Source organism: Mobula birostris, chromosome 8 (assembly GCF_030028105.1).
Source record: "Mobula birostris isolate sMobBir1 chromosome 8, sMobBir1.hap1, whole genome shotgun sequence".
NCBI lineage: Eukaryota > Metazoa > Chordata > Chondrichthyes > Myliobatiformes > Myliobatidae > Mobula > Mobula birostris.
The window spans coordinates 84,418,141-84,431,153 of NC_092377.1; positions in this window are offsets into that span (position 1 = coordinate 84,418,141).

Consider the following 13,013-nt stretch of genomic DNA (forward strand, 5'->3'; position numbering starts at 1 on the left):
AGTCAGCATAATTAAAAACCCTACCCATCAGGCAACACTCTTCTCCTCTCTCCCATCCGGCAGAAAATACAAAATCCTGAAACCACCTGCCACCAGGCTCAAGTACAGCTTCTACCCCATTGTTATCAGACTCCTAAATGGACCTCTTGTAAGGTAAGATGGACACTTGGACTCACAGTCCACATCTTTATGATCTTGTACTTCATCGTTTATCTGCACTGCACTTTTTCAAAGCAGCACACACAAAATGCTGAAGGATCTCAGCAGGTCAGGCAGCATCTATGGAAATGAGTTAACAGTCCATGTTTCAGGCCAGGATAACTTTGACTGTTCATTCATTTCCATAGATGCTGCCTGACCTGCTGAGTTCCTCCAGAATTTTGTGTTTGTTGCCTTGGATTTCCAGCATCTTCAGACTTTCTCGTGTTAATGATTTGCTGCACTTTTTCAGTAGTTTTTATACTTTATTCTACATTGTTATTGTTTTACCTTATTCCAACTCAAAATGGACAGTATAATGATTTGATCTGTGTACACAGTACACAAGACAAACTTTTCACTGTATCTTTGCACATGTGACAAAAACAAACCAGCACCAATTATGAGAGTGTAGTTGAAAACAGTACAAATTATAGAGATGATTTTCTAGATGAATACATTAAGGAGTGAGTGAAAGAAGAGGCAACTTTAGAACTAGTATAGTGTAATGAGAAAGAGTGTGTAAATAGTTGATTTGGTTGTTAGGGGTTTTTAGTGATTCAATTATGATAGAATTTTATATCAAGATTGAAAGTCATTTAGTTCAACCTGAGATCATGGTCTTAAATTTTTAAAGCAAACCACAAAGGCATGTGACCAAAAGTGGATGTGGTAGATTAGGAAATGGCAGTAAGCTAATAAGAGTCAGAATAGGAATCAGGTTTAATATCACAGGCATATGTCATGAAATTTATTGTTTTACGGTAGCAATACATGGCATTACATAATAATAAAAACTATAAATTACAATAAGCAGTATATATAAAAAAGAAAAATAAATTAAATAAAGAGGAAAAGCAATACTGAGGTAATGTTGCCCATTCAAAAATCTAATGGCGGACGAAGAATCTGTCCCTGAAACACAGAGTGTGCGCCTTCAGGCTCAGGTACATCCTCCTTGATGTTAGCAATGAGAAGAGGGCATGTCCTGGGTGAATGGGGTCCTTAATGATGGATGCCACATTTTTGAGTTACCGCCTTTTGAAGATGTCCTGGATGCTGGGGTGACTAGTGCCCATGATGGAGATGGTTGAATTTACAACTTCCTGCAACATTTTCTGATCCTGTGCATGGCCCCTCCATACCAGACAATGATGCAACCAGTTAGAATGCTCGCAACAGTTCATGTGGAAATTTGTGATTGTCTTTGGTGACATACCATTCTTCCTCAAACTCTGAATAGAAAGCATAGCTCTTGTCATGCCTTCTTTAGAATTGCATCAATATGTTTGCCCAGGATAGATCCTCAGAGATGTTGACACCCAAGAACTTGAAACTTCTCATCCTATCTTCTTCTGATCTTCGATGAGCTTTCCTTAAATGAATTTATATATGATTCCCAACCTTTTTAAGGCAAAAGAAATAAAAAAAAAAGCAGCAGCAGTCCAGCTGTGGCCTTAAAGGTAGTACTTCATTAAAGGAAAAGGCTTATAACAATCACGAGAAATTCTGTGGATGCTGGAAATCCAAACAACACATGCAAAATGCAGGAGGAACTCAGCAAGTCAGGCAGCATTAATGGCTACACAGATGTTGCCAGACCTGATGAGTTCCTCCAGCACTTTGTGTGTTTTACCAGGCTTAAAACAATGCCCATTCAACTGTAGGACTGACGAGGAGAAAAAAGGATCAGACATGATCGAATGGTGGAGCAGACTTGATGGGCCAAATGTCCTAATTCTGCTCCTATGTCTTATGGTCTTAAAACAACTGGATACCTTAGGACTGGGAAATTTTCAGAAAGAGGACCAAAGCATACACAAGGAAAAGGAAAATCAATTAATGAATAGAGTAGCAGTAAACAGTAAAACAGACGTTAGAAGCTTCTCTAGGTCTGTAAATTGGGGAAAATATCATTAAAGTTGATGTGGGTCCTTCCCAGATCTATGGCAGGAGAATTATAAGAAAGAAGGGAGAGTGAAAACAAGGAACTACAGACCAGTTAATCTGACATCAATAGTAGGCAAAATGGTTGGAATATATTATTATGGAAGTGGTAACAGAGCACTTGAAAAATAATAATAGGTTTCAGCAGAGTCAGAATGAATTTATGAAAGAGAAATAATATTGGACAAATCTGTTGCCCGTGGATGTGGCATATTTTGATTTTCAGAAGGCCATTTAAAAAGGTGCCACACTAAAGGAAATTGAATCAAATTAGAGCTCTCAGTATTAAGGAAAATATTCTGATGTGGATTGAAAATTGGTTAATGGACAGAAAATTGAGAGCAAGAAATTGTTCGTTTTGGGTTGGGAGGCTATGATTAGTGGGGTGCCACAAGGATTGGTGCTGAGGTCCCAGCTGTTCACAGTCTATATCAATGAGGCCCCTTGTGCCTGTTCTGTCATTTGATAAAATCAAAGCTAATCAGTTACCTCAATGTCACTTTTCTGAACTAAATGCATATCCCTGAATCTTTAAAATATATAATCTATTTATCTCTGTCCGGTATATATTTAGTGACTGAGCCTTCACAGAACTTTGGGATGTGAATACCAAAATTTATCATTCTAAGTGAAGAAGTTCCTTCACATCTGATTCCTGAATAGCTAGGAATGAGATATTCAGAGTGCTAAGCCTAGGTTCTAGAAACCCAAACCTCAGAAAACATTAACTTCTCTCCTATCCTGTCAAGCCCTTCAGAGTTTTATAACATTTCAGTGAGATTAGAGATGGCAAGACTGTTGTCTAGACTTTGAATTTACTCTCATAAGGCAAATCAATTATTCCAGATATCATTCTAAAGAAATTTTGCTATTTCCTCAGTCACAAGTATATCTTTCCTTAGGATAAGAGAAGATTTGAAAATAATGTTGTTATTTTAAGGGTTGTTTCGGACAGATGGGGCTCATCAGCCATGGCTGGTAGCTCATCTCGGAGAAGGAAAACTCTGATCTCATACCTCTGCTGCCTTGCAGCTATACCCATTCACGGGAAAGGCTTCAGGAGAGAACCCTGAGAAAAAATCTGGAGCTGGAATCTCTAAAGCAGTCTTACATTGAGTTCAACTCCGAGAACGCAGCTGGTGCCGAACTATGTTGGTCTCCGCCATTCCTTTAGATTCGTCAGCTGCATGTAGAGAGGGAATAGGCTTGCACAACACCTTGCTCTCCATATCGTACGATCCTGGCGCGTGTGCTGGCTTGCATATCGCGTAGACAGGTAGGATGCAACATCGTTGATCGACACTCAACCAACGGAGGGCCTTAGGCTGCTCTCGTGATTCCACAAAAGCAATTAGCAAAGCAGAAATAGGAAGCTCCAAGAGCCAAACTTGCAATTACAGTTAAGCACATCAGGCACATATTTTGGATAAGGTAAACGAGAAGGAGAGGGCAGGAGAGGTTACTGAAGTCTCCTGACAAAGAAAAAGACAAAATGTTTAGAGAAGGATAAGAATTTAACTTGAGACAACATGGAGACAAAATTAAAAAAAGGGTGGTGAATACAGCAACACACAAGATGCTGAAATAACTCAGCAAGGCAGTAGCATTTATGGAGGGGAACAAACATTGACTGCTTATTCCCTACAAAGATACTGCCTGACTTGCTGCATTATTCCAACATTTTGTATATGCTGCTCAAGATTTCCAGCATCTGTAGAATCTCACACAAAATGCTGGAATAACTCAGCAGGTCAGGCGGCATCCATGGAAATGAATCAACAGCCGACGTTTCAGGCCGAGACTCTTCTTCAGGACTGAAAAGGAAGGAGGAAGATGCCAGAATAAAAGGGTGGAGGAAGGGGAAGGAGCATAACTAGAAGATGACAGGTGAAGCCAGCTGTGCAGGAAAGGTGAAGGGCTGGAGAGAAAGGAATCTGATAGGAGAGGGGAGTGGACCATAGGAGAAAGGGAGGGAGGAAGGAACCCAGGGCAAGGTGATAGGCAGGCGAGAAGAGGTAGGAAGCCAGAATGGGGAATAGAAGAAAACAGGATGGTGGAGGTAATTTTTTACCGGAAGGAGAAATCGATATTCATGCCATCAGGTTGGACGCTACCCAGTCTGAATATAAAATGTTGTTCCTCCGCCCTGAGGCTAGCCTCATAGCACAGGAGGAGGCTATGGACCGACATGCTGGAATGGGAATGAGAATTGGAATTAAAATGTTTGGCCACCAGGAAGTTCTTTTTTTGGCAGATGGAGCGGAGGTTCTTGATGAAGAGGTCCACTGGAAAATGATGCTGGAGATGTAGTAATGTTGCATAAAGAAATGACAGATGGACTTAGTAAGTAGTTTGCATCAGTCTTTACTGTGGAAGACACTACCACTGTGCCTGAAATTTGACAGTGTCAGGGGGCAGGTGTGATTGTAGTTCCTGTTACTAAGGAGACGGTGAAAGTTATGAAGGTAGATAACTCAACTGGACCAGATACACACAGGGTTTCTGAAAGAGGTGGCTGAAGAGATAGTGGAGGCATTAGTAATGGAGGCGCATGATGAAGTGGTCAGCATGGTTTCCTTCAAGGGAAATCTTGCCTGACAATCTGCTGGAAACCTCTGAGGACATAACAGGCAGCATAGACAAAGGAGAGTCAGTGGATGCTGTTTATTTGGATTTTTAGAAGACCTTTGTCAAGGTGCTGCACATGAATCTGCTTATTAAGATAAAAAAAATCATGGTATTACAGGAAAGCTACTAGTGTGTATAGAAGATTGGCAGATTAGCAGGAGGCAAAGAGTTGGAATGAAGAGGGCCTAACCTGGCTGACTGCTGGTGACAAATGGTGTTTCACAGGGACTGGTATTGGAAATACTTCTTTTCACCTTATATGTCAATGATTAAGATGATGGAATTGATGGCTTTGTAGCCAAGTTTGCAGATGATACAAAGATATATGGAGGGTACCAGTAGTGTTGAGGAAGCAGGGAGTCTGCAGAAGGACTTGGACAGATTGGAAGAATGGGCAAAGAAGTGGCAGATGGAATATAGTGCAGAGAAGTGTATGATCATACATATTGGTAGAAGGAATAAAGGTGTAGACGATTTTCTGAATGGGGAGAATTTTCAAAAACCGTAGGTGCAAAGGGCCTTAGGAGTACTTGCGTAGAATTCCTTAAAGATTAACTTGCAGGTTGAGTCAATGCTAAGGAAGGCAAATGCAATATTAGCATTCATTTTGAGAAAACTAGAATATAAAGAATGGATGTAATAATGGGGCTTTGTAAGGCATTAGTCAGACCATATTTGAAGTATTGTGAGCAGTTTAGGCCCCTTTATCAAAGAATCTGCTGGTGGGGCATAGATACGTCTCTACCAAAGGAAGTGTAAGGCTCTCCTTTGTTCCATTAGCCTGCAGGTCACCCTTGGCCAAGGTGTAGCCCCTGTTTAGCCTTCCTGATTAGGGTTACATGAAGCCATGGGAGCAGGTGGCGGTTGGTCATATGAGCAGCTGATGCATATCACAAGTCCTGGTTATGTAACCACAAATGGCAAGCAGACAATCTCTGATGAGTATTGATAACGGCTGGTGTCGCCCATCTTGTAAAGACACTGCCCAGAAGAAGGCAATGGCTAACTACTTCTGTAGAAAAAAAATGCCAAGAACAATCATGTTCATCAATAGAGAAAAGAATGAGAACAATAGCATGAAGAGGGTCTTCCCGACAGGAAGATTAAAGACAGATGGAAGATCATGATCACCCAGGTCATACGATACAGTACATAATGGTGATGATGATGATGATAATGATCTAAGAAAAGATGTGCTGGCATTGGAGTTGGTCCAGAACAGGTTCAAGAGAATTATTCCGGGAATGAAAGGGTTAACATGTGAGGAGCATTTGATGGCTCTGGGCTGGTATTTGCTTGAATTTAGAAAAATAATGGGAAATCTCATTGAAACATATCTAATATTGAAAGACCTAGATAGTGTGAATGTGGAGAGCACGTTTCCTATGGTGGAGGAGTCTGGGACCAGAGGGTACAGCCTCAGAATAGAGGTACATCCATTTAGAACAGAGATGAATAGGAATCTTTTTAGCCAGATGGTGGTGAATCTGTGGAATTCATTGCCACAAATGGCTGTGGGGGTTTTGTCATTTGGCGTATTTAAAGTGGAGCTTGATAGGTTCTTAATTAGTAGGAGTGTCAAATGTAATGGGAAGGCAACTGAATGGGATTGAGCCAGATGGAATAGCAGAGCAGACTCATTGGGCTGAAAGGCATAATTCTGCTCCTATTCTGGTTTATGGTCTTATAAGTGATATTCACAGATACTCATGCTGTGCCATTTGCTTTTATGTCACTCCTAAAGTCCTCTTTCTAAAACATACATACCTTAGTGATGATGAACACAACAGATTCTGCAGATGCTGAAAATCCAGAGTAACACACATACAAAATTCTGAAGAAACTCAGCTGGTCAGTCAGCATCTATGGAGAGGAGCATGGAGTCCACGTAACAGGCCTAGACCTTTGATCAGGATATCGACTGTTTATTCCTCTCCATAGCTGCTGCCTGGCTTCCTGAGTTTCTCCATCATTTTGTGTGTATTACACAGTAATGACATTCCCACTTTGCAATATGCTTGTTCATTACCTCCTCCACTTCACCTCTGCAAGTACTGGAACCTTACTACATGCTAATTTATCTCAGTATCAGGCACCATCCTTTGTTAATCCATTTCTGCAGTCATACAAAAGACTATTAAAATAAACGTTATTTCAGATATATAAAGAGCAAAAGAGAGGAGAGATTGGATATTGTGCCATTGAAAAATGATGCTGGAGAGGTAGTAATGGGGAACAAATGGAGGGTAAACACTTAATAAGTATTTTGCATCAATCTTCACTGTAGAAGATACTAGCAGTTTGCCAGAAATTTGGGAGTGTCAGGGGGCAGAAGTGAGTGTAGTTGCTGTTATTAAGGAGAAGGTGCTTGGGAAGCTGAAAGATCTGAAGGTAGGTAAGTCACCTGGACGAGATGGATCAGGCCCCAGTGTTCTGAAAGAAGTAGCTGAAGAGATCGTGGAGGCATTAGTTATGATCTCTGAAGAATCACTAGATTCTAGAATGGTTACAGAGAACTGGAAAATTGCAAATACCACTCCACTCTTTAAGAAGGGAGGGAGGACCTGCCAGGTTACGGTTCTTCAAAGGACCTGTCCTGCGCCCAGCACACGAGTGTAATTATGAAGAAATCACTGCAGCACCTAAGATATAGGAGCAGAATTAGCTAATTGGCCCATTGAGCCTGCTCTGCCATTCAATCATGGCTGATCCTGTTTTCCACTCAGCCCCAATCTCCTGCTTTCTCCCTGTATCCCTACATGCCCTGAACAATCAACCTCTACCTTAAATATACATAAGGACTTGGCCTCCACTGCTGTCTGTAGCAAAGAATTCCACAGACTCACCACTCACTGGCTGAAGAAATTCATCCTCATCTCCCTTCCAAAAAGTAGGCCCCTCTATTCTGAGACTGTTTCCTCTGGTCTTAGACTCTCCCATCATAGGAAATATCCTCTCCACATCCACTCTTTCAAAACCTTTCACCATTCAATAGGTTTCAATGAGGTCTAGTGAATACAGGTCCAGAGCCTATAATCTTCATGTGACAAGCTGCTCAATCTGTTCACCTCCTGTACATTAGAAGTTTGAGAAGGTTCAGCATGACATCTAAAACTTTGACAGACTTCTATAGATGCGTGGTGAAGCATATATTGACAGCCTGGTTTGGAAACACCAATGCCCTTGAACAGAAAATCCTACAAAAAGTAGTGGATATAGCCCAGTCCTTTATGCGTAAAGCACTCCCCTTCATTCAGCACATCTCCACGGAGCACTGTCACAGAAAATCAGTTTGTGTCATTAGGTACACTGACCATTCAGGCCATGCTGTCTTCTCACTACTACTATCAGGAAGAAGGTATAGACAGGAGCCTCAGGATTCACACCACCAGGTTCAGGAACAGTTATTACCCCTCGGCCATCAAGCTCCTGAACCAGTGGGGATAACTTCCTTCAACTTCACTTACCCTGTCAGTGAACTATTCTCACTACCTATGAACTCACTCTTCATCTGATGTCCTAGATATTTATGGCTTATTAATTTATTATCATTGTTATATTTTTATGTTTTCTCATCTCAAACTGATAAAACCTGAGGCATGCACATAGCCAAGCACACTCATTTCTCAATTGCTAGAAACTTTCGGACTATTCTAGTATGTTTAGGATTATGGCTTTCTGGAGGTTTATATAAGATTATGCTGTGTGGGTCTAATTATTTAATGCTATTGTGTAGTGACTTTGGAATGATAGCAGTTGTAGATATTATGATTGGGACAATATACATCCTGTTCATGTTCCATAGTCTTTCAATTTCCTCTTTTAATTTTGCTTATTTCTAGTGTTTTTCACTTAATGATTTCTCTATGTCATGTGTATTTGGAATGGGTGGCCTAATTCTGCTCTTATATCTTATGGTCTTTTGGTATAAAGAAATAAGACCCTAGTGTACTTCACTCTCCTCTTCAAGCCTAAATAATTGTTAGACTAATGTTCAGGTGAAGAAGATATTGCAGCTATAACTAATCTCACACTCACTCTCTTACATACAATTTAATAAAAGGTACATTCTTCTATCCACACATTTTACCCACTGGTTCCATTCACCCTTCACCTTTTTTCTAATGATTCCTTCCTGCTTTAATAGATTTCAGCACTGATAGCCATTGTGTTCACGCTTGTCACCTCCTACTGGTCTCCCTGATTCACTCCTCCCCCTTCCTCCACCTGTCTCTTTCCTGTCTGTTTTCACTGGTCATCCACCTGACTCTACCCTTCCCCACTCTCTCCACCTGCAATGGGTCATTGTTCATGTCACCTTGATCCTCCAATCACATACCTGCCATTGTCTTTTCAATCCCCCCTCTCCTCACTACACTGAGCATCTTCCCTCTCTGCTCTCAATCCTGTTCTTCCTTTTATTAAGTAACAGGAAGGTTAGAACCCATAATTTTCTTCCGTCACCTGCCCTGCCACAGAGCTGTTGATACCAGATGGAGATACCCTAAATTCTGTCCTAACTAAAATGAATTCTATAAAGGCAAACATATGGCCCTCCTACCCGGCTAGCTCAGCTGCATTCTTTAGCATCTGCGTCAGACTGAGTTGGCAAGTTCTGAAAGAGAGTCATTCTGAAGGCACTAGAATAAATGTACACCTTGAAAGCAGAGACAATTGTAGACAGTCATGGCTATAGCAAAGGAGAGTGTTCCTGAGTACAAAACTTAAAAATCTGTTAACGAAATCAGTGAGTGATATTAAACTGCTGAACTCCTTCTTGACCCATTACATGACAACTGCTGTATATATTAAACTCCTCCAGAGAGCATGCCAGCTGGGAACTTCATTCATGCATTGTTTCAACTTGGAAACCACCTTGGCAACAGCTGGGGCTCACCAGCAAACAGAAGCTGTGCACATGTTAAGGAGAAAAGTTTCTCAGGGCTTTCAGGCTGTTATTCTCCACATTCTGTCAGAGCTGAAGTTATTGTGTCCGATACTGATATGTACATCCTAACTCGTTAGTTAGGAATTCCTCTGTTAAATTCGTGAAACAATTCACTTGCATCAGTTACAGACTGTCAAAGAAGTTTCATACAAACTCTTCACTTTGCTCTAACAAATGGACTGCAATTTTGATTTGTGTAGTGATTAGTGAAATATCCCTTGACAACGTTGCAATGCCAAAGCATGTTAAAAAGTTCCTAATGCAAATGCACTGTTCAGCTGAAGCACAATTCTGATGGTGCTATTATCTAAGACTTGTATTCTTAAAGGCCATGTAAACACTGTTACAGATGACTTACAAGAATCTGTAAATTCAGTGAGCTATTGAAACTTAAAAGGGAAGCAATGACTGTGTCTAATAGAAGTATTTCACTTTCAAAATAATCAACCTAATACAATCAACTTTTTATCCACTGCACACTTCAGATGTATAAAAGCCACCTTACCAATCCCATATACAAAAGCAACCTGATCAGTCTCATGCTTGCAGTAATGTTATTCCTCAGAAGGAAATGCAACTTAGCAATAAATTTGTCCAAATCCTCCTTGGAGTGATTCCATTATGTGTGATTCCCATATTAATCCACTAATCATATCTCAATTTTATAATTGATAGAATAACACTACAGTTTCTTTGTGATATTTAATAAAGAAACAAATTAGATAGATTGGCCTCAACAAGACCATAAGACATAGGAGAAGAATTAAACTACTCAGCCCATTAAGTCTACCTTTAACAATGGTTGACCATTGATTATAAACTATCATCCCTGTACCAAACAACTCTGCACCTTCAGAACTAAGCAACTACTGCCCAGTAGCATTGACATCAATCAGCATGAAGTGCTTTGAACAGCTGATAATGGCACATATCAAAATCTCCATTCATGGCACATTGGACGCTCACCAATATGCTTACCAACAGAACCACTCTACAACATATGCTATAGTACTTGTCATTCACCTGGGCCTGATTCACCTAGAAAACAAGGACACGTATGTCAGAATGTCATTTCTGGATTTCATTTTGGCATTCAGAATCAGAATCAGGTTTAATATCACTGGCATATGTTGTGGAATTTGTTAACTTTGCAGCAGTCCAATGAAGTACATGATAAATAAATATAGAGAAAAAAATCTGTACTACCGTTAGTATATATAAATGTCTATTAAATAGCTAAGTTAAAATAAGTAGTACAAAGGAAAAAAAACAGAGATAATAAAAGTAGTGAGGTAGTGTTCATGGATTCAATGTCCATTTAAAAATCGGATGGCAGAGGGGAAGAAGCTGTTCCTGAATCGCTGAGTGTGAGTGACTTAAAGCTTCTGTACCTCCTTCCCAATGGTAACAATGAGAAAAGGGCATGTCCTGAGTGTCTGGTGTCCTTAACGATGGACGCCGCCTTCCTAAGGCATCGCTCCTTGAAGATGTTTTGGATACTACGGAGGCTAATATCGATGATGGAGTTGACTAATTTTACAAGTTTCTGCAACTTACTTCAATCTTGTGCTGTAGCCTCCCCCTCCCACTATACCAGGTGGTGACGCAGCCAGTCAGAATGCCCTCCACAGTACATTTGTAGAATTTTTTGAGAATTTTAGTTGACAAACTAAATCTCTTCAAACTCCCAATTAAATATAGCCACTGTCTTCCCTTCTTTATACAGTAGCTGCATTAACATGTTGAGAGAGGTTAGGTCTTCAGAGATAATGACATCCAGGAACTTGGAATTGCTCACTCTCTCCACTTCTGAAGCCCCGATGAAGATTGGTTTGTGCTCCCTCGTCTTACCCTTCATGAAGTCCTCAATCAACTCTTTGGTCTTGCTGACATTGAGTGCAAAGTTTTTGCAGCGACAGCACTTGACTAACTGGTATATCTCATTCCTGTACGCTATTTCATCACAGGCCTGTCTGAAATTCTGCCGACAATAGTTGTATCATCAGCAAATTTGTAGATGGCATTTGAGCCGTGCCTTGCCACACAGTCATGGGTGTAGAGAGAGTAGAGCAGCGGGCTAAGCACGCATCCCTGTGGTGCGCCAGTGTCGATCGTCAGCGACATGGAGACGTTACTTCCAATCCGCACAGATTGTGGTCTTCCAGTTAGGAAGATGAAGATTCAGTTGCAGCAGGAGGTACAGAAGCCTATGTTCTGTAGCTTTTTGATTCAGGATTGTTGGAATAATGGTGTTTAATGCTGAGCTATAGTCAATAAATAGCATTCCTACATAGATATTTGCATTGTCCAGGTGATCCAAGACTGCATGGAGAGCCATTGAATTCACACCTGCTGTAGACCTATTGTGGCAATAGGCAAATTACAGTGGGTCCAGGTCCTTCCTGAAAAGGGTGTTGATTTTAGCCATGACCAACCTCTCGAAGCACCTCATCATCATCATCATCATAGACGTGAGTACTACTGGATGATAGCTGTTAAGGCAGTTCACACTGCTCTTCTTGGGCACTGGTATAATTGTTGCCCTTTTTAAGCAGGTGGGAACAACCAGCTGTAGAAGTGAGAGATTGAAAATGTCTTTGAACACACCCACCAGCTGTGTGGCAAAAGCTTTCCAAGCCTTATCAGGTACTCCATTGGGCCCTGCCACCCAGCAAGGGGTCACCCTCTTGAAAGACAGCCTGATGTTGGCCTTTGAGACAGAGATGACAGGGTCACCGGATGCTGCAAGGATCCTCATAGCTGTGGTTTTATTCCCCCTTTCAAAGTGAGCATAAAAGGCGTTCAACACTACCGTCACACAGACCTTGGTGAACAAACCCCTACTCAGTCTAAGTACACCACTGTGCTACTGGATGTTGGACTTCCTAACCACCAGACCTCAGACAGTTAGGATTCACAACTGTTCCTCCCTCCCCATCATCCTTAAAATGGGTGCCCTCAGGGATGTGTGCAGACCCCATTGCTGTACACACTGCTCAATCACGACTATACAGCCAAACACCCGGGTAATCACATCGACAAGTTTGCTGATGATGTGACAGCGCTGGGGCTCATAACCAACGTCGATGAGGCGACCTACAGAGAGAAGATGGAAGAGCTCGAGGCCTGGTGCCAGGCAAACAACTTCTTCTATAATGTCAAAAGACAAAGGAGATGATTATCGACTTTTGGAGAACTGGCAACACTCCCACCCTTCTTTACATCAGCAGCACAGCAGTGGAAACTGTGAACAGTTTCAAACTCCTGAGAGTGCACATCTCACACAGCCTCT